Genomic DNA, 27,810 nt, shown 5'->3' with positions numbered 1-27,810 from the left:
TTTCAATAGCTGCCTTAGGGTAACGAGTGCTATTTTTCTTTTATGTTATTCTTCTTCTTCTAATTTTCTAGATTCTAGATTACTTCCAGGCCCAATATTCTGTATCCTATCATCCAACACACTACTTAGCTCTACTGACATGTTTTTTAAAAAGTAAATATTGCTAATGTTTTGTATATATATTTTGTGTTTGTATGTATATATACACACATATCTATTCCTCTATATCCCTTCCCAGTCTTCCAAGCAGCCATCCCTAATAACAAAGATAATTTAAAAAAAAACAAAATAAAAGGGGAAAGAAGAGAAAAAGATCAGCAAAATCGATCAGTGTACAGAAAAAAATCTGAGATTATATGCAATGTTTCATACCTATGGACTTCCACCTCTGCAACAGAGTTGGGGAATATAGGTCCCATTTTCACATGCTATGTTCTAGGGTCCCTTTCTGAACTCTAATTTTCTATAACTCAATATCTATTTTCAATTACAACCAGAATAAAATATCAACATTTTTTTCTGAACTGAACCATATTTCATTCTGGTTTTCTTCATCAATAATGCTATGTGACTGTGGGCCAAGACACCTCTCCTTTATATATCTCCCTTTAGATTTCAGTTTCCTTCTCTCTAAAATAAGAAAGGTGGACTAGAATGGTCTCTGACGAGTATAAGAAGTTTGTTTTGGAAAGACTGGAATAAAAGCTTCTAAATGATACAATATGCATGTATATTGTATCATTATATATACTATATATATTAGATGATGTATACTCCATGTTTTATATATGTGTGTATATATGTATATATATGTGTATATATGTGTATATATATATATATATGTACACCTGTTCAATGAGAGCTGAATTCTATAATTTACCCACTAATACTTTAGATAAACTGTCATAGGATTCAGGGAAACCCCTCAAACTCAAGTACAGGGAAACACCAGTATATTCTGCTGTCCATCCAGTATAAATTCTATAAATGCAAGTGATTTGTTAGTGACCCTTTTAAACTCTCTTTCTCAAAAAGGGCAGTTTATCTGCTTTCCATTTCCTGGAAGGATGTAAAGTTGTCATATTTCAAGTTTCCCTGAGAATTAAATGATGAAATAGAAAAACGTTATAGTTCTTGAATTATGGGACCTGTCATGATTTGCTGAATGTGAATCGCCTACTAGGTATAACAGTGGGAAAGACCTGGTTCCTATATAAGCAAATCCTTCAAATTAACCCAAGATTCACAGCACCCTGCCTGCCAGCCATGGAAGCAAGTAATCTTGGTTTCTGAAACCAGGATGTTGAATATAATGTGAATGGATGTAATGTGCCTTGTCTACTCCAGGTGTTGCTTTGCAGAAAAGCTGTCTCTGTGAGGTTTCCCTGCGAGATTTTGTGTGTGTGTGTCAATTGGGATAGATGTTAGGGAATGAAATAATTCATAAAGAAGAAACCATGGAGACACACTTTTCCAGGAAATCTCCCACAGGACTCTGGAGGATGTACACATTTCCAAGAACTTTGAGTTAAGGGAAGAAAGTAGCCGCTTAAATAATTTCAAGAAATCCTTCAAGAAGGAAAATAATAATAATTATTATTATTGTTATTTTTTTAGTGAGGCAATTGGGGTTAAGTGACTTGCCCAAGGTCACACAGCTAGTAAGTGTTAAGTGTCTGAGGCCGGATTTGAACTCAGGTCCTCCTGAATCCAGGGCCGGTGCTCTATCCACTGCGCCACCTAGCTGCCCCGAAAATAATTACTCTTAAACTAATAATAATTAACATTACAGTTTGCAAGTATGTATTTTTAAATATGTAACTATATAATATAAAGTTTATAAATACATACATATTCTTATTTAATATATAACATACAAATATATTGTATATATTCTCATTTAATATATGCAATATAATATAAAAATGTATATATTATAATTTAATCCTCACAACAACCTGGGGAGTTAGGTGCTATTTTTATTCCCTTTTTATAGATGAAGAAACTGAAGCAGACAATAGTTAAGTGACTTGCCTAGGATCATAAAGCTACTAAACATCTGAGGCTAGATTTTAACTCGGGTCTTTCTGACTCCCGGACCTCTATTCCACTGATCTTGGAAGTAACATGGATCTATCTTATCAGAGAGGACGGTGAGTATGGCAAAAACATACATTCACTAAAAGCCTTGTAGCATAATATACTATTAATAGCTAACAAACATTTTATAACACTTTAAGACTTGTAAAGAACTTTATGCAATGTAGTTTTTTTTCCCCCCTTGGGTGAGGCAATTGGGGTTAAGTGACTTGCCCAGGGTCACACAGCCAGTAAGCGATAAGTGTCTGAGGCCACATTTGACCTGACGGAAGAGTAGAGGATGACCACACATAATGGGAGGAAATTGTAATTTACTTCCAAATTTCATTAAGCTGACTCAGACCACATCATAAAGTATTCGGGTAACACCCCCTTTTTGTTGTCTTAAGTCTATGTGAGATATAATACTCTGCTGTCCATTTAAGTCTTAATTTCATATGGTTATTCCACCATCTGTTTGTTTCATACATATATACTGGTTTCCATTAGTATAATTCCTGAAATGATGATTCTTAACCTTAAATTGTTAACAACTCGATGTTGGAACATCACCTTTACGGGATCATTATATTTAGAGTTGGCAGGAGCTTTACAGAGATCATCTAATCCAATTCCCTCATTTTCAAAAAATTTTTAAACTAATTTTTTTGCAGGGCAATGAGGGTTAAGTGACTTGCCCAGGGTCACACAGCTAGTAAGTGTCAAGTGTCTGAGGTCACATTTGAACTCAGGTCCTCTTGAATCCAGGACCAGTGCTCTATCCACTGCGCCACCTAGCTGCGCCCCCCAACTCCCTCATTTTATTTATTTCGATTTATTTATTTATTTTTGTGAGGCAATTGGGGTTAAGTGACTTGCCCAGGGTCACACAGCTAGTAAGTGTTAAGTGTCTGAGGCCGGATTTGAACTCAAGTACTCCTGACTCCAGAGCCGGTGCTCTATCCACTGTGCTACCTAGCTGCCCCTCCCTCATTTTATAATGAGAAAATAGGTGTGAAGAGGATAAGTGGTAAAAGTTGCATTTGAACCCAGGGCTTCTGTTCCCAAACCCAGTGATCTTCCAGAGAATTATGGCTTCCCCAGAAGCAAGAAAGTTGCCAAACATTTTAGTACTAAGTGAAATTTGTTTTACCTTTAAGCATTATATACAAAATATGTTCGTAAACTTTCAAAAATCTCTAATTACCCTGGTGTGAATATTTCTCTCCTCTTCTGAAGAACGCAACCCCTCCATTCCTTAGTGTGCAGACTCATAAAATGCTTAAAAACTTTATCTCTGGCCAGTGGCAAGTCTCTTCATACTTGACTAGGCTGGCTTTCAGACAATAGGGATACTGTCAGTCACCTGGCCCTAACTCAAAAGTTCTCCAGCTCAGCAAGCTGCAAACTCAAGATCAGACTCCACTGGTCCATTCTTGGGGTCCCCAGGGTTGTCTTCATGCCATGATAAGGCATCAGAAGAGGATTTTATGATACACATAGGTGTCCTAGGATTTTTTTTTTGGACAATAGTGAGTACTGTGGAATCAAGCAGTGATGGGTGATAAAAGTCTAGGTAGTATGCTGGGAGTCTCTGAGAATGGAGAGATTGGGTCAGCACAATTTTCTTTACAAAACATACGTTTGGGGGGGAGGGTGATAATTTGTTATTTATTAAATAATTTATCACTATTTTGTACAATCAGTCAGTCATTTAGCATTTATTAAGCACCTGTGTGCCAGGCTTTGTACTTAGTGTTCCAGAGAGGAAGGGTTCATCTCAGAATGACTCCTGAAATTTTCTTTCTCCTGAAATGGTTAAAGTGCATTCCTCTTAATTGTATTCCTTTTAGGGATTTAAGGGATATTTCCTTCAGAATTTGAATAATGGTTTGTTTTTTTTGTCTCTCTGATCTTTTGCTGTTCAGTATTAAGGGATTTTGTGGGCAAGTCAAGACTGTCTTTTATCCATGTTTATAAAATGGAATATTGTCAGAAAACAAATCCAGTGAGGTATCTGAATGAGAAACAATTGGTATCCACCTGTTTAGAAGCTTTAAGACATTTCTGTCTGACTTAAGTTTTTGTCTTATATTTCAAGTAATATTTTAAAATAAACTGTGTCTATTCAGCAAATAATTATTGAATGCCTCCTGTGTTTAAGGCATCATTCTAGGCTTTGCAGCTGGACAAAAATTAAGAACGTAGCTTTTAGGGGCAGCTAGGTGGCACAGTGGATAGAGCACCAGCTCTGGAGTCAGGAGGATCTGGGTTCAAATCTGGCCTTAGACACTTAATACTTACTAGCTGTGTGACCCTGGGCAAGTCACTTAACCCCAATTGCCTCACCCCTGCCCCCCCCCAAAAAAAAGAACGTAGCTTTTGGCTAAACAAGTTGTGGTATAGGAATTTGGTGCAATACTATTGTGCTATAAGAAATGATGAAGCAGGAAGATTTCAGAAAAACCTGGAAAGACTTACATGAACTGATGCTGAGTGAAGTGAGCAGACCCAGGAGAATATTGTACGCAGTAACAGCAACATTGTACAATGATCAGCTGTGATAGACTTGGCTCTTCTTAGCAATATAGTGATCCAAGACAATTCCAAAGGACTCATAATGGAAAATGCTCTCCACATTCAGAAAAGGAACTGAATGCAAATTGAACCATACTATTTTCTTTTTTTTTCTTTTAATTTTTTTTTAAGTGAGGCAATTGGGGTTAAGTGACTTGCCCAAGGTCACACAGCTAGTAAGTGTTAAGTGTCTGAGGCTGGATTTGAACTCAGGTACTCCTGACTCCAGGGCTGGTGCTCTATCCACTGCGCCACCTAGCTGCCCCGAACCATACTATTTTCAAGGATTTTTGTTTTGTTTTGTTTAGCTGGTCTCTTTGATTGACTTTTTATTTTTGGTGGTGTCACACAGAGATTAATAGACACCATCATCACCCTCCAGGAGTTATCAGTTTATGCCCACTCTGATGAAGATTAGAATAAAAATACACAGAGAGAAGCCATGATAAATGTTACAAGTCCCAATGACGAAGCAGGTTTTTCTCAATGCAGAATGACAAAACTACAAATAAGCTCAATATCCCTGCCTAAATGTGGAGACATATTAGGGGCAACATCATGAAAAGAACACTGGGTTTCCAATAAAAAGACCTAGATTTGAATTCTAACTCTTCTATTTACTATGCATATGATGTTAGGCAACTCTCTTAGCTTTTTTGGACTCTATTTCTTCAACTGTGAAATAAGGAGGTTGGATTAGATCCAGAAGGCCCCTTTTGGGTTGAAATCCTGTGATTTATGGGTAAATCACTGTAGTGTTGTGGAAAGAACTAGACTGGACACTGGGAGAGGAGACTGGTGTCCTGACTGGCTGTTTAAGTTTGGGCCCATCTCTTACCCTTTATAAGTCTTCGCTTCTTCCTCTGTAAAATAAGCACCACATTTCTTCTACACCTCCCTGAGAAGGCTATTGTGAGGATTAAATCAGATAATGTAGGTAAAATGCTTCGAAATGATAAAGGACTAAGTATTTAGCCATCAGCTACTTTCCCTATCTCTTTTTTTGCCTTTATGCCCATAAGGGAGTGGGATTCACACATTAGGCAGAAGGAAGGGGGAAATAGGAAGGGAATGAAGGAATTTTTGTGCCAAGGCAGAAGAGGACTTGAATGTCCATTGACCCCTACATTCTGTGAAGTGATCAGGGAGAAAGATTTTGTTTCTACCATGGATGGAGGAGTAATGGATGAGGGGAGCGGAAGGATGAATTAGGGTCTTGCATGGGGATAGTTCCTGTCCTCTGCAGAAAAGCAGGGGAAGCAGGCAATGTTAGACACAGACAATGCTCTTCCTTGAAGGTTTCCGGCCTGGGGCCATCCAGGCATACTGCCAATTACTAGGTCAGAGACCACATTCTCTCTCTCTCTTTTTTTTTTTTTAGGTCAGGCAATTGGGGTTAAATGACTTGCCTAGGGTCACATAGCTAGTAAGTCTTAAGTGTCTGAAGCTGGCTTTGAACTCAGGTACTCCTGACTCCAGGGCCGGTGCTTATCCACTGCGCCACCTAGCTGCCTCCGACCACATTCTTTTATCACTTGAGTTGAGAGTTTGGAGGAACTGGAGTCTCAGACTACTATTAGAAGGTAGCAAAAGGTTACTATGCTTATCCAAGATTGCAACCAATACCATCTTCATTTCTTTAATAGTCCTTTATCTATTGATTTGATCTCTATTGATTTGTTCGGGGGCAGCTAGGTGGCACAGTGGATAGAGTGCCAGCCCTGGATTCAGGAGGACCTGAGTTCAAATGCGGCCTCAGACACTTGATACTAACTAGCTGTGTGACCCTGGGCAAGTCACTTAACCCTCATTGCCCTGCAAAAAGAAAAAAAAAGAAAAAAAGTATTTGTTGGCTATGTCAATGCTATTATTTGTTTCCAACTGCTAGTATAGTCAGTAGTTGAAAAACTAGATCAGTGAAAACTTGAGTTTCCCAGTTTTATTGCTAGGTGGGGACAAATGGATTACAATTGGCAAATTTTTATTCCAAGTCCCCACAATTTGTATGTGAGTACATATGATGGAAATTTAAATTAAAACGTATTTCATCTTTTGGTTGGTGTTAGTGGGGCATAGTGCACCAGTGTCTCCCTTTGGGAAGCTTTGTGTTTGGTAGGGTTCTCAGGCCAGGCCACTTTGGTAGAGGGAGTCTACAGATGGCCCTATGCACAGGCTGTCCTGGGTAGGGACTAGCCAGGCCAAATCACTGCCATCTAAGGGTGACTTATGGCCTTATGGTCATTCTTCAAAACTTCAATGGATCTTTGATACATTCAATCTCCCTCCTTCCCCTCCCCTACCTACAATTCAGTGACCTCAGCTTCCTCACACAAGATGCTCCGTCTCCCAACTCTGGGCACTGCATTTCTCATGCCTAGAATATTCTTCCTCTGCATTTCTGCCTCCTGGATTCCCCGGCTTCCTTCAAGTTCCAGCTAAAACCCCATCTTCTATAGGGAGCTTTTCCTGATCCCTCTTCCTTCTAGTGTCTTCCCTCTATTGATTAAATATAATATATCCTGTATATCTTGTCAGTATGTAGTTATTTGCATGTTGTCTCCACCATTAGATTATGGGTTCCTTGAGAGCATGGATTGTTCATGTACTTTTTTTTGCTTTTCTGAGCACTTAGTGTAGTCCCTAGCACATGTAGATACTTAATAAATGTGTAAGGGCAGTTAGATGGTATAGTGGATAGAGCACCGGGCCTGGACTCTGGAAGACCTGAATTCAAATTCAGCTTCAGATACTTACTGTCTGTGAGGTCCTGGGCAAGTCACTTAACCCTGTTTGCCTCAGTTTCCTCATCTATAAAAATGAGCTGGAGAAGGAAATGGCAAACATTCCACTATCTTTCCCAGCAAAAACCCAAATTGGATCATGAAGAGTAGGATACAACTGAAAAGACTGAACAACAATTTGTTCCTCATTCTGAATCAGAGGAATTAAGGGAGCTTAAATAAATAAATGACAATAAAATAAAAAATAATTAATCAATAATAATAATAATAATAAATGAACAATAAATGCTTACTGATTGATCAGAGTGGGTATTCCCTCTATGGGAATTGCAACTCACTCTTACTTTTTCATCCAGTGCTATTCTTGTCCATGTTTCCCAACAGAACTTTCACAGAAACTCTACCCACGTTGAAAGTTTTCCCATAGGATTTAAAAACAACAAAAAAACCCCCAAACATTTTGTGATGCCCCTGCAACATGAAAGCTGTCCATCTACATTTTCACCTCCCCACTGTTTTCTACATGATTAATTCATCTCCTTTTCTGATGACACATTTTTATATAATATCTAGTATACTACATCTTTTCTTTTCTTTTGTGGGGCAATAAGGGTTAAGTGACTTGCCCAGGGTCACACAGGTAGTAAGTGTCAAGTGTCTGAGAGTGGATTTGAACCCAGGTCCTCCTGAATCCAGGATTGGTGCTTTACCCACTGCGCCACCTAGCTGTCCCTCAGTATACTACATCTTAAGTTTCTAGGTTCATTGGAAATACACCACGGTATATAATGTGACCTATTTTTACCTATCCTGCTTATTTGAAGTCAAAGTCAATAAGCTTAAATGGCCTAAATGTTTCTTGGCATTTAGGTAAGAAAAATGTGCAAATGGACCAGTTTCCACATTTATGCTATAACATATACACTGAAGACAGATACAAATGAAGCAGTGTGGTAGAGTGGGAAAGACACAGATAAAAAGTCATAGCTCACAAGGGGCAGCTAGGTGGTACAGTGGAGTAGTGACAGGCCTGTTGTCAGGAAGACTTCGGTTCAAATCCAGCCTCAGACACCTACTAGCCGTGTGACGTTGTTAACCCTGTTTGCCTCAGTTTCCTCATCTGTAAAATGAGTCGGAGAAGGAAATAGTAAACTACTCCAATATCTCTGCCAAGAAAACCCCAAATGGGGTCGTGAAGAGCCAGATGTGACTGAACAAAAGAAGTTTCTCTATCTCAGTGCCCTCATTTCAAAAATGAGGGACCCGACAAGACAATTTTCAAGGTTGCTTCGGATGGATGTTTTCTATTGCTTTGGACTGAAGTTTTATATTGTCAGTTTCCTTCCAGCTCTAATGATTCATGTTCTAATGCACTATCTTCTAAGGTCCTCATATATTTGAAGGAGCATTGTGTTTCAAGTTAGAGAACCAGGATGGGGAAGCCCAGTTCACCTGGGCGACCTTGGACAAAACACAACCTCTAGGGTGTCCTTTTCCTCATCTGTAAAATGGCAATGAATGTAGCCAGGAGGGCTACATTGTTAGGTGGAAGAAGGATTATGATTGATCTCTTTGAGCCAGGAGTGGTGGGGTGGGGGTGGGCATAACGAGGAACAATGAGCGGAAGCTGGAAAGAGGCAAGATTTCCCTTCAATGTAAGGAAATGCTTCCTAATAATTTGGGCTCTCCAGAAGTGGAGTGGACTGACTGAGGAGGTCGCAGGTAGACCTCATTAAAAGTTTTCAGATAAAGACTGGATTTTCACTTTAGGGGGGATCATTTAGAAGTTATTCCTTTTCAGGTATAGGTTGTATTATGCAGCCTCTGAGGACCCTCCCCACTCGAAGATTCCGTGATGCTTCCTCCAACACAAACATTCTATGACAGCAATCTATTTTTATCATCTACCGACAGAAGTGTGAGCATTTAGGTCCAGGAGAATATACAGTGAGTTAAGGGAGGGTTGTGTTCTGACAGGAGAGGAAAAATACAAATCTCTATTTCTGCCTTCCCACCCTTGCCCCTCTCTCCCCGGATTATAGATGGAGGGAGAGGGTAGGAAATAGACAAACTTATATGAAACTTAAAAAAAACCAACAACAAACCAACCTTCAGAGAGCAATGTAGATCTTTCTGGTTCTACCAATTAAGAGCTAAGGCAAACTATGGGGAATCCAAACCCAACAGTCAAACTACAGGGATATTGTTCTGTCTTGTATGAGCAGGTTAGGCTAGGAGAGAAAGAAGACTCAGGGGAACATCAACTATAAATACCTTTCAGGTAACAGTCTAAATGAAAGAAGGGAATTACTTGGTCTCAGAGATGGTTAGGATATGGGGCAGGGACCTCAGGCAGAGCATGGAAAATGTTAGCTACTGGCAGAAACTCTCTCTGCAATGGAAGAGCCTGTAGGAAAGAGGATCTATATTAGTCCCTGTAGAGATTCTAAGACCACTCAGTTGAAGATTGATTGATTGATTCATTTGCTAATTCACTTTTAAAATTTCCTAAAATGTACTGGTCAAATGCAAAAGAATAAGACATGGTCCCTGCCTTCAAAGAACTTACAATCTGGACACAGATAAAGAGAATATAAATTAGGCCATGAGACATAAAGTGAGATTTTATGAGGAAGAAATCACTGTTATCTCAGAGAATCAGAGCAGGCTTCATAGAGGAAGTGGCATTTGATCTGGGTCCAAAAACTCAGCTCAAATATCAGTGGTGGGAATTAAGGAAAAGAAAAAGGCACAGAGGCAGGAAATGGGGGAGATGTATAGGGATGGTGAAGAGCCCAATGTGGCTGGAATGTAGCATATGTGAAGGGAAGATGTATGAGAAAGTAAATTGGAAGCAAATTACAGTGGGTCTTGCTAAGGAGTTTTTGTATTGTCCCTACTCCTATCAGAATGTAAGCTCCTTAGTAGCAAGGACTGCATCACTTTTGTATTTGTATTTACAGTTTTTGACCCATAGTACTTATTCCCTGGGCACTTAGGTGGTGCAGTGAATAGTACACCAGGCCCAAAGTCAGGAAGACCTGAGTTCAAATTCAGCCTCAATCACTTACTAGCTACGTGAACCTGGACAAGTCACTTAATCTCGTTTGCCTCAGTTTTCTCATCTGTAAAATGATGTGGAGAAGAAAATGGTAAAGCACTCCAGTATCACTGTCAAGAAACCCCCAAATGGGGTCATGAAGAGTCAGACACAACTGAAATGAATGAACAACAACAACTTGTTCCTCATTCTGAATCAGGAATTAAGAGAGCTGGAAGTGAATTTTTGCTAACCCTAGCCAGGAGAAGTACCAGTGGGTTACTGATCGTAACAGAGGATGTGAGGGTGAGTGATAAAGAAAACTGGGAAGGTCATGTGGTAAAGGAGGTACAATTCCAGGTAATATGTTGTCCTATGATAACAAAAGGTAGAGTAGGTGGTGAAGAAATGTGTTGGCTTTATCAGCTACAGAAAGAAAACTATGCCAGTTTTCTTCAGGGTGACAGAGGGCTGAATAAGTGCCGGTTTTGCCAATGGTAATGGCAGCAACATGAGGTGGTTGAGCACAGAAGTTTCAGATTTCAGGAGGAAAAGATCACTTCTAGACAGGGGGATTGGGGAGGACTTCAGGGAGGATGTGACAACTAAGCTTGGCCCTGAAGACAGGATAAGCAAGACTGAAAACAAGAAGTAATTATCGTATGGGGAACAGTAGTTCAAATACAGAGATACAGAGAAAAAGGAATGATGAATCAGGGGGATAGGTGCTGTTATTTTGGACTGGAGAATGCATGAAGGGGAGTAGTGTCCCTTTCAAGGCTATGAATGCCCGTTACTGATTGTCCATTCAAGACCAAGTAATATGACCTCTGTGGACATGGAAGGTCACTTCATGAGTATGATTTTGCTGTGATGGCCAGGTACAGACTGTATTAGATTATAGATATTTGTATATTTGGCTCATCTTCCCTACTAGAAGGCAAGTTCTCTACCTTGTACAACTCTGTCACCCTCAAAGAGACTTGCATAAATTCAAATCACCCTTGTTGAATAAATAAGTGAATGAACAAAGGCACTGTAGTGAAAAGGACACTTGATATGGAGTCAGAAAAATAAGGTTCAAAAACCCAACTCCACTGCTTTGACTACTGTGTATAATCTCAGCCTCAGTTTCCTTTTCTGTAAAATGCGATTGGACTAAAGTGTCTCTTAGGTCCTCTCCAGTTCTAAATCCTACAATTCTATGAATGAATAAAATCATGAAAAGTCATAAAACTAAACAGATAGGGGAGTTGGCGATTTTCAGCAACATCCCATACCACAAACATCAGAGGGAAATTTAACTGTAGTGAAAGCAACAAAAACTCTGAATCTGTGAAATGCTTTTTATTTTTCAACGGCTGTTATATGCATTATCACATTAGATCTTGATGACCAGCATGGGGGGATAGGTAGGGCAAAGGATATAAAGTTTTTTTGAGGGGGAGGTAGATCTGGAAGCTGACACAGAAAGGTTGTTGCTCAGCTAGGATCACACAGCAATAAAGTTGGGAACAGAACCAAAGACTCTTTACTCATTGCATACCTCTTTTCACTCAGCCATAAAAATACCATACTCCCTTGCTTTTAATTTGTAGAAGGCATTTGAATATAAATCTTCTAAACCTCAAGGCTAATTTCTAGTTGGCTATTTTTTTTTTTTAGTGGGGCAATGGGGGATTAAGTGACTCGCCCAGGGTCACACAGCTAGTAAGTGTCAAGTCTCTGAGGTCGGATTTGAACTCAGGTCCTCCTGACTCCAGGGCCGGTGTTCTATCCACTGCGCCACCTAGCTGCCCCCAGGAACTACATTTTAATCTGGTTCAGGAGGGACTCAGGAATGTGTGGGACACACAGGGTCTGTTGATACCTCTGCTGTAAGACATTCACGCTTGAATACTGTACTTGAATTTTTATCCATCTTTATTATCTGTAGTGTGGCTTGCTTAATGTCTGGCTTTCCACTTGCCACATAATAATGAAGAGGGTGACATTTCTATAGTCTGTTAAGGTTCACAAAGTCCTCTGCATGCATACATGCATTATCTCACTGATCCTCAGGACCCTATGAGGTAGGTACTAATAGAAATCATTCTTCTTGTTTTACAAGGGAGTGTACATTTATGCCTAAGTATGTGTACATACAATGGAGGAGCCAGCCCAGGGAAGCCGGGTTTGGAAGGAGATGGAGGAGAAATTTGTGGACTACTCATAAAAGTCTATGATCCAAGCAAACGTTTTATGACCTCTAAGGTCCCTTCACATTGAGATTCTAGGATTCCATAAATTAATAATTACCAAGCTTGTCAAAACTTCAGAAGTGTGTGTAGGGGAGATGGGGGGTGGTGTTGGAGGAGGGGGAACCTTTTGTTTAAAAGAAAAGGTACAGAATTAGTGGTAGCTTAGAAAATCACGGACATGTAAATGTGAGGTGCTCTTGGTTTACCTTGTAAAATAATTAGATCACTTGTTTCCTTAAACAAATAAACCCAGAGGACTAAGCTTAACTTGATGAATGTAATAACAAAGGCTAATCTCGGAAAGGTTAAGTCACCTTTTCTTTTTCTAACTCTTGTTTCCTCTTGTGTATAGGAAAAAGAAAGCATATTTATCCTGCCTAAAAAGCACACGTGGAAATATGTAATACATGTATGTATATACATGCAGATGTTTTATATATTTATGTCTAAGTAAACACAGGCATGTGTATAAAGCACAATTAGAAATGTCTATAGATAGATAGATACAGATTTTTTTTTTTTAAGTGAGGCAATTGGGGTTAAGTGATTTGCCCAGGGTCACACAGCTAGTAAGTGTTAAGTGTCAGAGGCCAGATTAAAACTCAGGTACTCCTTACTCCAGGGCAGGTGCTCTATCCACTGCGCCACCTAGCTGCCCCCCCCCCCCCCCGCCCAGATACAGATTTATATAGATATATAGGTATAGATACATACAGATAAATGTGAGTTACAGAGGCACCCATTTATAGAGATGTACACATATACTTATATATTTATAGATGAGTTTAATGGTTAGAGCTAGAATGTGGTACCCAGAGCTGGTGCTGTGGAAAAAAGGAGACAGAAGACATTGGTTCAAATCCCAGCCCTGACACTTGCCAGCAGTGTGACCTTGGACAAGTCACTTACATGCTTCTCTGGGCCTCAGTTTCCTCATCTGTAAAAATGAAGCAGTTCAAGTAGTTGGCCACACAAATCTATGATTCCAGTCTCTTCATTTTATATACACCCTGAAGCTATTTTCATGTCCTTTCCACGGGAAACTTGGACTCTGCTCTTGGGAAGCCATGCTCTGATAGGTTAGTTTTTGTCTCATCTTGTCCCAAACCAGGCACTTCCCAGGCATATTCACAACATGTCCCCGGCTTCCATCCCTGGCCAGCTCCCCTTTATGTGTTATGACTTCTCCCATTACAATGTCTGCTCCTTATAGGCAGGAACTGTCTTGCTTACTTATATTTATAACTCCAGCACTTAGCACTTAGTAAACGTTTAAATATTGTACTTTATTTCTCTGTCTCTGGTTCATCTTGTTTGTCCATCCCTCTGTCTGTTTCTGACTTTTTCAAGTTACACAAGTTTATAAATAGCAGAGCTGGAATTTCAAATTTTTTGTTCTGTTGTGTCAAATGCCACCTGGTTTCCTCCTACAATATCTTCATTGAAAAAAAAATGTCAAAGTTGGTTAAGTTCTGCTTGGAAAGGGTAAACAGCCCAAGGCCACTCTATCTTGGGGGTATCATGAGCAGCGGTGTCCACATATCAGCACCACACCATCTGCTTCTGACTCCAGGTTAAAAGCTTGTTGAGTTCGGTATTAGAATCTGATGTAGTGAGAGTGACTGATGTCTTCATGGAGTCCAATCGCCCAGAAGAAAGATGATGTGTCACTGTGCCTAACAGGGCTGCAAAGAGTTAAATTTAGATCTTTTTCTGTTTTTGTTGACATTCTAAGCTACAACTAATTTTGTATCTTTTAAAAAATTTATTTAACAAAAGTTCCCATTCCCTCTCATTGTTCCCCTTGGCCTCCCACTGCCCATTTCTGAAGCTTTGAGAAGCTTGGTCATTTAATATATAATTTAATGTATCAATGCTATACCTAACAGTACCTCAAAGAGTTAAATTTAGATTTTTGTCAATGTAGTCTGAAGTTAACTGAAGCAATTGTTGATAAAAATTCTGTTGTTCTGCCAGGATCCTCAAGACCAAGACCTGCTACCAGGTCTTGTGATTCCAAGTCTAGTGTTCTTTTGCATGCATATACACATAAGTTGAATATATGTAAAATACACATGTATATGTTGATATACATATATGTCTATCAGAAAAATCTCACAGGGTAGGGGCCCAAAAGCTACCTAGTTTAACCCATACCCAAACAAGTTCTGTTCTCCCCCTTCCCCAACTGGTCATCCAAATTCCATTTGGATATATCCAGTGATGGGGGACTCACTATCTCTTGAAGCAGCCCATTCACTTTGTATATCTCTTGATTGTTAGGGAATTGTTCTTATGTCAAGAGAAAATGTTTTTGTATAACTTCCACCCACTCAATGGTCTTCTCAGTTGAAAAAGAACAAGTTTAGCCCTCTTCTACAGGGTGGGAAAAAGTCACAAAGGGGTTTCAATATTGAATAGCACCTTTATTTTTTGTTTTTATTTATAATACTATAGCATCACATATAATATATATAGGAAATGAATTTATACTACATGTGAAAAATCATTTCTGAAATGTAAATGGTGAAGAAGAAAGAAAAAACAAAAACATTGTGACTTTTGGCCCACCCTGTACATCAAAGTCCTTGAAATACTTAGAGATAGCTTCCCAGGGCAAAGTTTTAACCCAACAGCATTTCCTTCTTATTGGTTCCATTTTGGAAATCCACTTGGGAAAAGTGAGACAGTGCTGACAATGCATTTCATTGGGTGATTATTTCAGTCAATGTCATATTTACACCACAAACCAGTTAGAACTATTACATTGGAATGAACCTCAAAAGTCATTTAGCCTAACCTCTAACCAAATCATGAATCACATCAATATCCCCAATAAGCAATTATCCAATCTCTACCTAAACACTGCCAGTGATGGGGAATTTGTTCTGCCCACCTCAAGCCAGTTCATTGCACTTTTGGACACCTCTTATTCTTGTGATTTTTTTTTTCTTATTTTGAGTCAAAATCTGGCCTCTTTAAGAATTCCTTCCAACCAGTGGATAATCCTTCTCTCCTGGGTCTAAGAGGACAAGCCCAATCCCTGTTCCACCAAACCACCTTCCAAATACTTAAAGGCTACAATCATTCTCTGGCAGTTCCCCCTCCATGCATATCAAAGACAGTATTGAAGGAATTCATTTAAGCAGGAGTGGGGTTAATCCATATTCCTTTCCAATTTTAAAGTTCCCTAACTTTCATTTCTAAAAATCTAGAGAACACCCCCAGGGATATTATGGAAATAGCTATCACCTATAACTTGGGTTTTCATGAACATACTCATTTTTCATCACATATCCACTTTACCCTCAGATGCTATGTATATTATATTTACTTTTGCAGAAGTCTGCAGAGGACAGGGGAGGTGAGCAAGGGAATAGAAAAAAAGATTTTCCATGTTCCCGGGATAGTTCAGACTTTATCTGCTCAAGGAAGCAAGGTCAAGGTCACCTCAAGATGTAAAGTAAGTGACAGATGCTTTTCTATGTAACAAATAGAGTAGACTGAAAAGAACACCATACTTAGAACCAGGACATGTGGTTTCAAACCCTGGCCAGGACACATGCTGGCTCTGTGACCATAGGCAGATCCCTCAAGAGCATATGGTAGGGGGCAGCTAGGTGGCGCAGTGGATAAAGCACCAGCCCTAGATTCAGGAGGACCTGAGTTCACTTGACACTTACTAGCTGTGTGACCCTGGGCAAGTCACTTAACCCTCATTGCCCCGGAAAAAGAAAAGAAAAGAAAAGAATAGAAAAGAAAGGAAAAGAAAAGAGCATATGGTAAAACAGGAAGCAGGATGGACCTGGAGTTGAGAAGCTGGGCTCAGATCCCATGTCCATCCTTTACTAACTGTGGGACTTTGGGCAATTCACTTAACTCTTTGGGACCTTTGTTTCCTCATCTGTACAATAAAGGGGGTTGACTTTGAGGGCCCTTATAGATCTCAACATGTGGTTCTGTAAACCTTGTAGAGTCTCAGTCTCCTCATCTATAAAAATGGGAACGCTATTAGTAGTTCTTGCATGGGTTTGTTGTGAGTCTCAAATCATTATGCATGTAAAAATTCATATAAACATGACTTATTATTATTTTTGTTATTGTTGCTATTACAAATTTAACAGGCATCAGGGGAGTGAAAAAGAGTGATCTTTTGTTCTCCAGTTGTTGGCTGAGCCACTGTAGGCAAAGATGAGGTCTGTGATAGACGTAAATCTGACCATTCTCAAGCTAAGGGCTGCCCCTGGCTCAAAACCAAATCTGACAATCCTGGAGGTGAGAAAACTCTGGTAAAATTGCTGACATCTATACTGATGGTGTAAGAGAATGAGGCACATAAATCATCCATAAAACAAGAGCACAATATGATCCATCTTCATCTATTTCAACATAATCCATTTAGTATGACAGGGCTGGGATTGGACCACAGTACAGAAAGTGGCTATTGCCAAGGCACTTTGAGCTATGTGAAAGCTGGTTGTCAAAAACATTATTGACTAAAAAAAAACCCAAAAAACCATTCCTAAGTATCTCTGTGTGCACCTACTCGGTGGAAATGGGGGGGAGGGAGAGGGAAGGGAGGTGGAAATCAGGAAACATGAGTGAAAGCTGAAGTGAAAATGATTTGTTTAGAAATATTTTCATTTTCTAGCTGCATGACTCACTCCAAAACGTTAATCCTCTCATTTCATTCTATGAGGGCATAAAGAAAATGTGAGGATTAGAAAAGATGATAAAGAACCACATCTCTCTAGGTATTTTCCAGCTTTGTATAGAGTATTAAAAATCAATTACACTCAGAAATGTGATTTAGGCAGCTAAACTTACAATGATCTCAACCACACTGGCTAAGATAATTTCTTTTCATAGAATCATAGATCTCAAAGTTGGAAGGGATCTTAGAGGTTTTCAAGTTCAAGGTTCATCCAAATTAGAAATCTTGTTTACAGTATCCTAAAAGAGTCAGAATTCAGGCTCCACTTAAAGACCTCTAGGAACAAAGACTTATCTATGTGATGGGGCAGCTTATTAAAAAAACTGGTCTCTGGGGCAGCTAGATGGTGCAGTGGTTAAAGCACCGGCTGTGGATTCAGGAGGACCTGAGTTCAAATCCTGCCTCAGACACTTGACACTTACTAGCTGTGTGACCCTCGGCAAGTCACTTAACCCTCATTGCCCCACAAAAAACAAAAAAAGATTAAAAAAAGTACAAAGTAAAAAAAACAAAACAAAACTGGTCTCATCTGTAAAATGGGGTTAATAATGCCTGTAGCACTTCACAGAGTTGTTGAAGGGCTCATCTGAGATAAGTTAAATGAAGAGTTTTGCAAATCTATCAACAGCCATGGCTATTAATTGTAGCTTTTACCCTCTAGTGCCACTGGAATAAGTCACATATTTAAAGAGAGGGATCATGCTCTCCCTGCTTCTTGCCCCTCTCCCCAATCATCTCTGTAGGCTAAATATCCCCCGTTTCTTCAATTAATCCTTATTTAACTTAGTTTTTAGTCTCCTCCACATCATAAACATCTTCTTCTGGACATGTTTCCAGCAGGCCAACTTTATGCCTTTTTTTTTTTTTGGTAGGGTAATGAGGGTTAAGTGACTTGCCCAGGGTCATACAACTGGTAAGTGTCAAGTGTTTGAGGCTGAATTTTAACTCAGGTCCTCCAGAATCCAGGGCTGGTGCTTTATCCACTGAGCCACCTAGCTGTTCCCATCAACCTTATGTCTTAACCTTGCATCACGAGCCCCTTTGAAAGTCTGGAGAGGCTTATGATCTCGTTATCAGAATAATTGTTTTTAAATAAATAAAACAAAATTTATAGGATTACAAAGAAAATCAAAGGTTAGCAAAAATTATAATACATTCCCTCCCCCCACCCCCCAATCAAAGTTCACAGACCCCTTGCTCTAAAATGTGGCACTGGGACCTGAACATGATCCTCCAGATGTGGCCTGATCAGGGTGGTACCATACAATAGGACTATTTATTACCTCCCTAAATTTGGACATTTTCTACTAATGTGGTTTGAGATCACACTAACTTTCTTTTCTTTTATTGACTCATATTAAACTTTCAGTCTCCTAGGAGCCCTATGCTGTTGTCAGAGGAGAACATTTCTAGCTCCATCTCCTCCAGTTTGTACTTGCACTGTTGACTTCTCAACCCAAGTGCAGGATGTAACTGCTATTCCAAATAAATTTAATCTTGTCAACTTCAGTGCCACAGCAGCATATGGAGATCTTTAGGGCAGTAAGGTGGCACAGTGAATAGAGCATTGGGCCTAGAGTAAGGAAGACCTGAATTCAAATCCAGCCTCCAACACTTTTTTTGTTGTTAAGTGACTTGCCCAGGGTCACACAGCTAGTAAATATCAAGCGTCTGAGGCCACATTTGAACTCATGTCTTCCTGACTCTAGGGCCGGTGCTTTATTCACTGTGCCACCTAGTTGCCCCCTCCAACACTTATTAACTATGTGACCCTGGGCAAGTCATTTAACCTTTGCTCAGTTTCCTCATCTGTAAAATGGGGGTTATTAATAGCACCTACCCCCCCCAGTGTTATGAGGATCAAATGAGATAATTGTAAAGCACTTAGTTCCATGTACATAGTAAATGTTATATAAATATTAGCTAATTATATTGACTGCTATCTGATTTATTAACTACTCTTACTCAGCTTTGTGCTAAATGCAAACCTGGCTAAGCCTTTATTCAAGTCTCTGATAAGTGTAATTATTATAGTCTGAAGGCACTAGAATCCTCTAAGCTGTTTTTGATCCTCTTCTTGGGGTGACTAGACCAAATGGCCAGGGATGTTTACTTTGAAAAAACATGCAAGGGGGCAGCTAGGTGGCACAGTGGATAGAGCATCGGCCCTGGATCCAGGAGGTCCTGAGTTCAACTGTGGCGTCAGACACTTGATGCTTATTAGTTGTGTGACCCTGGGCAAGTTACTTAACCCTCATTGCCTCACCCTCCCCCCCCCCCCCAAAAAAAAGAGAAAACATGCAGTTTCTCAAGCACTGAGTCCGCTGATCACTCTCTTGCCCACTTTGCTTTTACTTTGGCTGCCTTGCTCTGTTTTGCCTATGACTATTAGACTATTAACCTCCTTGAGGCTAGGGACTGTCTTTTTTGCTTGTATTCATTTCTCCAGCACTTAGCACGTTGCTTGGCACATATTAAGCACTTAATGAATGTTCTATCTCTCTATCCATCATTTAAATTTACTATAAGAGGGAGAAGGAAAGGGGGTAAAACACATTTATAGAATGTCAAAGTAGTGTGGAAACTTGGCAATTACCTAGTCTAAACCCCTCAATTCACTCAATGAACATTTATTAATTGGTTACTATGTGTCCGGGATGCAAAAAGAGGGGAAAGACAGCCCCTGCCAAATTCAAGTCTGCAAACATTTAAATGCCTACTATGTTCAGCACTGGATGCTTAGGCTACAAAGACAAAAATAAAACATTCTTTACTCTCAATGAGCTTCTATTTTATAGCTGAGGAAATGGAGTATCAGAGAAGGATGCTCCGCTAATGGGGGGGGGGATTCTATTTTTGGCCGATTTCAGTTTCTTTTAAAATGAGGATAGAGGCCAGTGAACATCTGCTTATTTTAATAATTAGTTCAAAACAACAGAGCTCATCAGTTTGAAATCATTTAAGTATTCTACACTCTGTGAATCAAGGCTACAGGAAAACATTTATCTGCTTTTAGCAATGCTCACTTGAAACAAGGGCAAACCTGAAATAAATGTTTGCCAGAAGAAAGACGCTGTAATTCAAATGCAGGAGATAAAATTCTCTCTCATGCATTCCTAAAAATACTTATCAGAGGCAAACAAAGTTATTAGATGTTTACTGTAATTACAACTTAATTTACTATGGTTGTCAACTTTTTAATTGATATAGTCAGGAAATATACTAGATCTTATTACTACATTTTAAACTGTCTCACATTCTAAGTCATTTATCCTCAAATAGAAATCAGGATAGACCATCAAATATATTTGCAACTACCCCAAAATTTCATCGTGCATGAATCAAACCAACTAAAGAAGACAAATATGCCTTCCTGTTCTCAACAGACATAAGGGGTTCCTTTGTGTCTCCTGAGTTTATTTGTAAGTCTAGTGTTTGAAAAGTGGGAATCATTTCAGTCATAGAAATAATGTTACAAATGGTGCTTGGATTTCCAGACCATTCTCAAGAAGACTTAACCCATAAAGTCTATGAAAGCTGGAATGAATAGTGTAAGACTAGTCCAAGTTTTGAATTCTATGAGCTAAGGAGGCCATTCAGGGGAGATGGAAGGATAGAGCATCAAGGAGGAAAAAATAATTTCCTTCTTTTCTATGAGTTGCTCTTTTCCCTACCTGCTGTTCTCCAAACTTTAAAGTCGTTCCCCTTCAGCATCTTTGCTTCTAGCAAAGTCATCCCTCCTACCTCAAAGGCAGTCCCTAAGCTCTTACTTCAAAGGCTCAGCTCAGCTCAGGTGTGTGCTCTCTGTGGAGTCTTCCAGTCGTTAGCATTCTCTCCCTCTCTGAATTTTTTTGGTACATGTTTTCACTTATTTGTATATAAGGTAGAGTCTCCTCAAGAGAATGCTGGTTCCTTGAAGGCAAGGGTAGTTTTGTTTTTGTCACCATTACAGTCATCATCTACCACAGCAGATGCTTAATTTTATTGAACTAAATTCCCTTGTATTCGGGACTCACAGAAACAAATTTCAAAATATGTCAAGTTTGTGTTTGGCATCTTTCCACCTCACTTCCTGTACTCCTTTGAGAGAGACCTACTGGACCTATCTCAGGTGACCAGGGTCTACATTTGGGGGAATGTTAACAGAATGCAAATCTTAATGCTCTGACATAGGTGGTATCTCTTCCAAAGATACACACACACACACACACACACACACACACACACACACACACACAAGATGGTTGTCTTATCTGGATGAACAACTTTATGGTTTACATACTTTGCCCCCAAATAGTGAGCCAATTCATTCTAATTATTGCTGGCTTATTTGAGTCTTGCAAAGCTGGTTTACTTTATGAAACATAAAGTATGCCATTGTTGTTCAACTGTTTTTTTCAGTCATCTCTGACTCTTCAGGATCCCATTTGGGGTTTTCTTGGCAAAGATGCTAGAGTGGTTTGCCATTTCCTTCTCCAGCTCATTTTACAGATAAGGAAACTGAGGCAAACAGGCTTTAGTGACTTGCCCAGGGTCACTCAGCTAGTAAGTGTCTGAGGCCAGATTTGAACTCAGGAAGAAGAGTCTCTCTGACTCCAAGTCTGGCACTCAATCCACTACACCACCTAGCTGCCCTTACTTACTTCACTATAATTCAAGGGCCAGTAACTTTAGTGTTGGTATTATGTCAACTAATGCTCTCCTCTATACCTCAGCACACCACTTTCATGAATATTTATTACCAAAAATATCATGGCTAGTGGCCAGAGCTTTGGTAATGAGCTTCTAAATTTAGCTAGGAAGGTGCTCTGATGGTGTGTCTATACAAAACTATACAAAAACTTTCAAGGTTCAAATCCAGGTGTCACCTCCCATTGGAAACCATTTCTGGTCCCCTCTCTTTCTCCCTCATCAAACCATCTCTATTTATCTGTTTCATTGTGTACCCCCCTGTAGAAAGCAAGATTCTTGTGGGCAGGGATTGTAATTCATTTTTATTTTTTTTATTACATAGGATGCTTTAAAATTTGCAAAGGTCTTTCATGATTTTGTTTGATCTTCACATCCATGGAAAACAGGTAATATTATTAGCCCCACTTTACAGATAAGGAAACTGAGGCTGAAAGAGGTTAAGTGATTTGCCTATGGTCACACAGCTAGTAAATGTTTGAGATAGGATTTAAACTCAGATTTTCCTGACTCCAAATCCACTATTCCATACAGACTTGCAAACTTTGGGGACAGGATGGAGTAAGACAAGTGGTTCAGACATGAATTTATTGTCATTGAGATTGCCTGGTGTGGTGTATTAAATCCTTCCACCAATGGAAGCGAGCAACTCAATTAATCAGCACTGAAAGATTATGTAACTTGCTCAGGCTCACACAGCTTGTATATAGCAGGGACAGCCTTTAGGCCCACATCTTCCTGACTCTAAGGTGGGGCCCTCTATACCTTGTGCCTTGAAACAGCAGGTGCTTCATCAATACTTGTCAAATTGAATTGAATGGCAGACACACAAGTCAGTTGCCAAACCTGTACCTGAAGCCTATCTTGTGAGGGCCTACCAGGGCATGTTTATATACAAGGTCACTTCACGTTAGTAGTAGAGGAAGACTTTAGTGGAGAAACTGGTTCATAATCTATCAATGTCTGTATGTTTTAATTTTTGTTTTAGGGTGGGTTTTTTAAATCAATTACAGAAAAAACACTGCATCCACTGCTTTTGTGTATGGACTGTCCTACACTGCTCCCCCTCCCCTCTCCACCCACCTGTGCACACTACCCTGCTGGGTCCCATTCAAGCTCATGAAATATATCCCTCTAGTCGCCAGATCTCTGTCTCTCTCTTCTAACTCCTTTCGCACTCATTAGCCCTATTGTGTGCTTAGCATCTTACACTCTACTAACTCCCTCATCCTGTAGAAATAACGTTTAGTTGCAAGAATTTGTTATGGGGCATCAGAGGAATAAATGTGCTGCTTACTGCTACCCCAAACCACCTGCTAATGAACAGAGCTTCTAGACCAACCAATCACATACGAGTCTTGGAGATGGAAACTCCACTATTAATAACCTCAAGCACTCCTGGATGAGAGAATTGCTTTCAGGAGACAATAAAGATTCCGACCAAAAGATAGGGAAATATTTAATTTAAGTGTCAACTCCATGAAACATTATCAAGCCTTTTGGATAATTTTTTTTTTCAACTGAAAGGCAGCTGCAAAATGATCTATTCTGAGAAGTTATTTTCCGTTCCATTTTGGTGACAAACCAACTTCCTTCCTCTGGTTTCTTAAGTTATGCATCTCATAGGCTCACAAAATCTTAGTGTTTGGCCTAGAAGGTCATCAAGCCCAAAGAAAGCAGGAAAATCCACTTCGATATTCTTTATAAGTGGATAGTTATCCAACCTTCTTTTCTTTCTTCTTTTTTTTTTGGGGGGGTGGGGAGGGGAGGAAGCCAATCGGAGTTAAGTGACTTGCCCAGGGTCACACAGCTAATAAGTGAGGCTGGATTTGAACTCAAGTCCTCTGGATTCCAGGGTTGGTGCTCTAATCCACTGCGCCACCTAGCTGCCCCTATCCAATTTTTCTTTGAATAGCTCTAGTGAAAGAAAAGCTCTCTAACTCCCAAGTTTGCCTATCCCATTTTTCATAGCTCCTATTCTTAAAAAGATGTTTGCTTTTAAGCCTGATCTCTATTGGAATAAGGAGATCTAGATGCTACTAATCCATTGTTTTCAGGTTAATTTTCATGTTAAGCCAATTACCCTCAGCTCCTATATATCAAAATCAAGGCAACACATAAGCAAATTTATGATGTCAGACCACATTAGATTATATTTTTAATTTAGCACACATGGAATTGAGCAATTATGCCATGATCTGAATGAATCCCTTGTCAGAAAACCTGGGTGCAAATTCTAGGTCTTTTATTAAATAGCTCAAACTTCTATGGTAGTTTATAGTTTATGGTACACTTTCCTCTTAACATCTCTTCGAAATAGGAAATCCAAGCATTAATTAGTATTCCCATTTTCTTGATCAAGAAACTGAGGTTGAAATCTCATAAATATTATGTCAGAGCTGAGAGTTGAATCTTATCTTTTTGGGGGGGGGTGAGGGGAGGGAGGCAACTGGGGTTAAGTGACTTGCCCAGGGTTACACAGCTAGTAACTTTCTGAGGCCAAATTTGAACTCAGATCCTCCTGACTCTAGGGCTAGTGGAACCTAGGTGTCTTTAATCCAAGTCCAATATTCTCCCCTCCCCATTTAATAGAATTTTATTTTTCCCCAATTATGTGTAAAGAGAGTTTTCAACATTCATTTTTGTAAGATTTTGAGTTCCAAATTTTTCTCCCTCCCCTCCCCTTTCCCTGAGACAGCAAACAATCAGATATAGGTTATAGAGTACAATCACATTAAACATATTTCCACATTAGTCATATTGTGAGAGAAGAATCAAAACAAAAAGGGAAAAACCACAAGAAAGAAGAAACAAAAAACAAAAAAGCGAAAATAGTATACTTTGGTCTGCATTCAGATTCCATAGTTCTTCTGGATGTGGAGAGCATTTTCCATCATGAATCTTTTGGAATTGTCTTGGATCACTGTATCACTGAGAAGACCTAAGTCTATCACAGCTGATCATCACACAATATTTCTGTTACTGTGTACAATGTTGTCTTGGTTCTGCTCATTTCACTCAGCATCAATTCATGTAAGTCTTTTCAGTTTTTTCTGAAATCTGCCTACTCATCATTTCTTACAGCACAATAGTATTCCATTACATTCATATACGACTTGTTCAGCCATTCCCCAATGGATGGGCTTCCCCTCAATTTCCAATTCTTTGCCACCACAAAAAGAGCAGCTATAGATATTTTTGTACATGTGGATCCTTTCCCCTTTTTTATGAGCTCTTTGGGATATAGACCTAGTAGTGGTATTGCTGGATCATAGGGAATACATGGTTTTATAGCCCTTTGGACATAGTTCCAAATTGCTGTCCAACATGGTTGGATCGGTTCACAACTCCATGAACTATGCATTGGTGTTCCAATTTTCCCACGTCTTCTCCAATAGTTATCATTTTCCTTTTCTGTCATATTAGCCAATATGATACATGTGAGGTAGTACTAATCAATAGTGATTGAGAAAATTTTTTTATATGACTATAGATAGCTTTAATGTCTTTATCTGAAAACTGCCTGTTCATATCTTTTCACCATTTCTTAATTGGGGAATGCAAGTTTAATATTCTTGGTATTATATTATATTACTTCTCATAAAGCCAGAAATACCAAAGAAGTTTGTTTTAAGTTACTTGGGTTTTGAGTAAATGAGGGAGGTAAGAATGATGGTCTGTCTCTAGGGTCCTTCCCACCTCTGACCCTAAGATCCTGAGTCAGCACTACTGCATTTATTTTTGGTTATTCATGACAAAGGGCAACTGGGTGGAACAGTGGATAGAGTGCTGGGCCCGAAGTCAGAAAGACTGAGTTCAAATCCAGCCTCAGACTGTTACCAGTCTGTGTGACCCTGAACAAGTCACTTAACCTAGTTTGCCTCAGTTTCTTCATCTGTAAAATGAGCTGGAGAAGGAAATGGCAAACCACTCCAGTATCTTTGCCAGGAAAACCCCAAATGGGGTCACAAAGAGTCAGACATGGCTGAAAAACACCTAAACAACAACATTCAGGACTAGATCACATGATGAAAGGCTATATTATTGCATGTGCATGCCTATCATCTATGGGCAAAGGACTATAGTGCTAGGTGCTATTTCAGTCCACTAAAGGTCAATATAGCATTATGAAAATATTCTTTTTACTTAAGTAGCTACTATGTGTTCATTAGACAAATAAATATTAAGTACCTACTATGTGCTGGGCACTCTGTTTTGCTCTGAGGAAAGATGCAAAATATAGATAAGACTAAGTCCCTGGCCACATAGAGCTTCCAAGTTAGTTGGGGGATAATGCTACTTAGTACCTGTGTGACTTTGGGTTAGTCACTAAACCCCTCTGGGCCTGTTTCCTCATATTATAAAATGAAGGTGTTCTCTAAAGTTCCATTTGGATTGAAATCTGTGATCTTAATTCATAAAAAGTGTGTATAGTCTTCCATATGGTCTTCAACCTTTAGTTTCTTACTTTCCTCTCTAAGCCTTTTCCAATTCACCCTGTATCAGATATCACCAAACTTTTCTTCCTTTAAAACTACTGTCATTGATTGGGGCAGCTAGATGGTGCAGTGGTTAAAGCACCAGCCCTGGATTCAGGAGTACCTGAGTTCAAATCCGGCCTCAGACACTTGACACTTACTAGCTGTGTGACCCTGGGCAAGTCACTTAACCCACACTGCCTGCAAAAAAAACAAAAACAAAAAAACTACTGTTATCATGATGTTTCTCTGCTTAAAAAACAAAACAAAACAAAAAACCTGCACTAGCTCCCCTTTGACTACCGAAAGAAAGTAAAATTTCTTCGTCTGGGATTTAAGGCCTTGGACAATTCAACTCTAGTCTACCTCGCTAACCTTTTCTCCTAATCCTGTCTATATGTATTCCTCATACCAGGTAGACTACTCTCACCCTGACCCATGTCCCCCGGATACTGTGTACATTATTATTTTTTTTTTGGGTGAGGCAATTGGGGTTAAGTATACTGTGTACATTATTACATTTATTTATTTCTCCCATTTTCTTGGTGGACAGATAGCATCCACCTTGCAGGGTTGTTGTGAGGATTCAATATTATTTGTAACAATATTTGTAATTTGTAAGATAATATTTGTAAAAAGTGCTTTTGACAGTGTCAGGCATATAATCGGCATTATATAAATGCTTATTCCCTTCCCTCTTCCCATTCCTTTCTCTGGGACTCAGTTTCCTAATCTGCAAAATGAAGGAGTTCAACTAGATGACCTGTTTGTTTTTTTTTTTCCCTGCGGGGCAATGGGGGTTAAGTGACTTGCCCAGGGTCACATAGCTAGTAAGTGTCAAGTGTCTGAGGCCGGATTTGAACTCAGGTACTCCTGACTCCAGGGCCGGTGCTCTATCCACTGAGCCACCTAGCTGCCCCTAAGTACCACTTCTGCAGAAGGAAATGGCAGACCACTCCAGTATCTTTGCCAAGAAAACCCGATGAACAGTATACGCAAGCTATGGTTCACAGGGTCACTGAAGAATTGGACATGACTGAACAACACAACAACTAAGTACACCTCACTGCTGAAGCTTCCTAATACAAGGTGTCCTAAAAGCCTTAGTATAGTTTTAAGCTATTAAAGCGACTAGCTTAAAACTGCGTGAAGAGTTGGGTCTGCCTCAGTTTCCTCAACTATTAAAAAAAAGGAAATTAATAGTACCCATCTCGCGAGGCCATTCTGAGGGAACAGCTAATAAGTTTGCTAG

The 27,810-nt window shown here is 39.5% G+C and overlaps 1 protein-coding gene across 2 annotated transcripts in view; it reads right to left on the bottom strand.

The window, feature by feature from the left end:
* The window catches only part of SLC24A4 (solute carrier family 24 member 4), a 293,607-nt gene that overhangs the window by 130,830 nt on the left and 134,967 nt on the right, over positions 1–27,810 (bottom strand). The window lies entirely within an intron of this gene.

This window comes from Dromiciops gliroides, chromosome 2 (assembly GCF_019393635.1).
Source record: "Dromiciops gliroides isolate mDroGli1 chromosome 2, mDroGli1.pri, whole genome shotgun sequence".
Classification (NCBI taxonomy): domain Eukaryota; kingdom Metazoa; phylum Chordata; class Mammalia; order Microbiotheria; family Microbiotheriidae; genus Dromiciops; species Dromiciops gliroides.
This window is presented reverse-complemented; position numbering and strand designations above follow the sequence as displayed.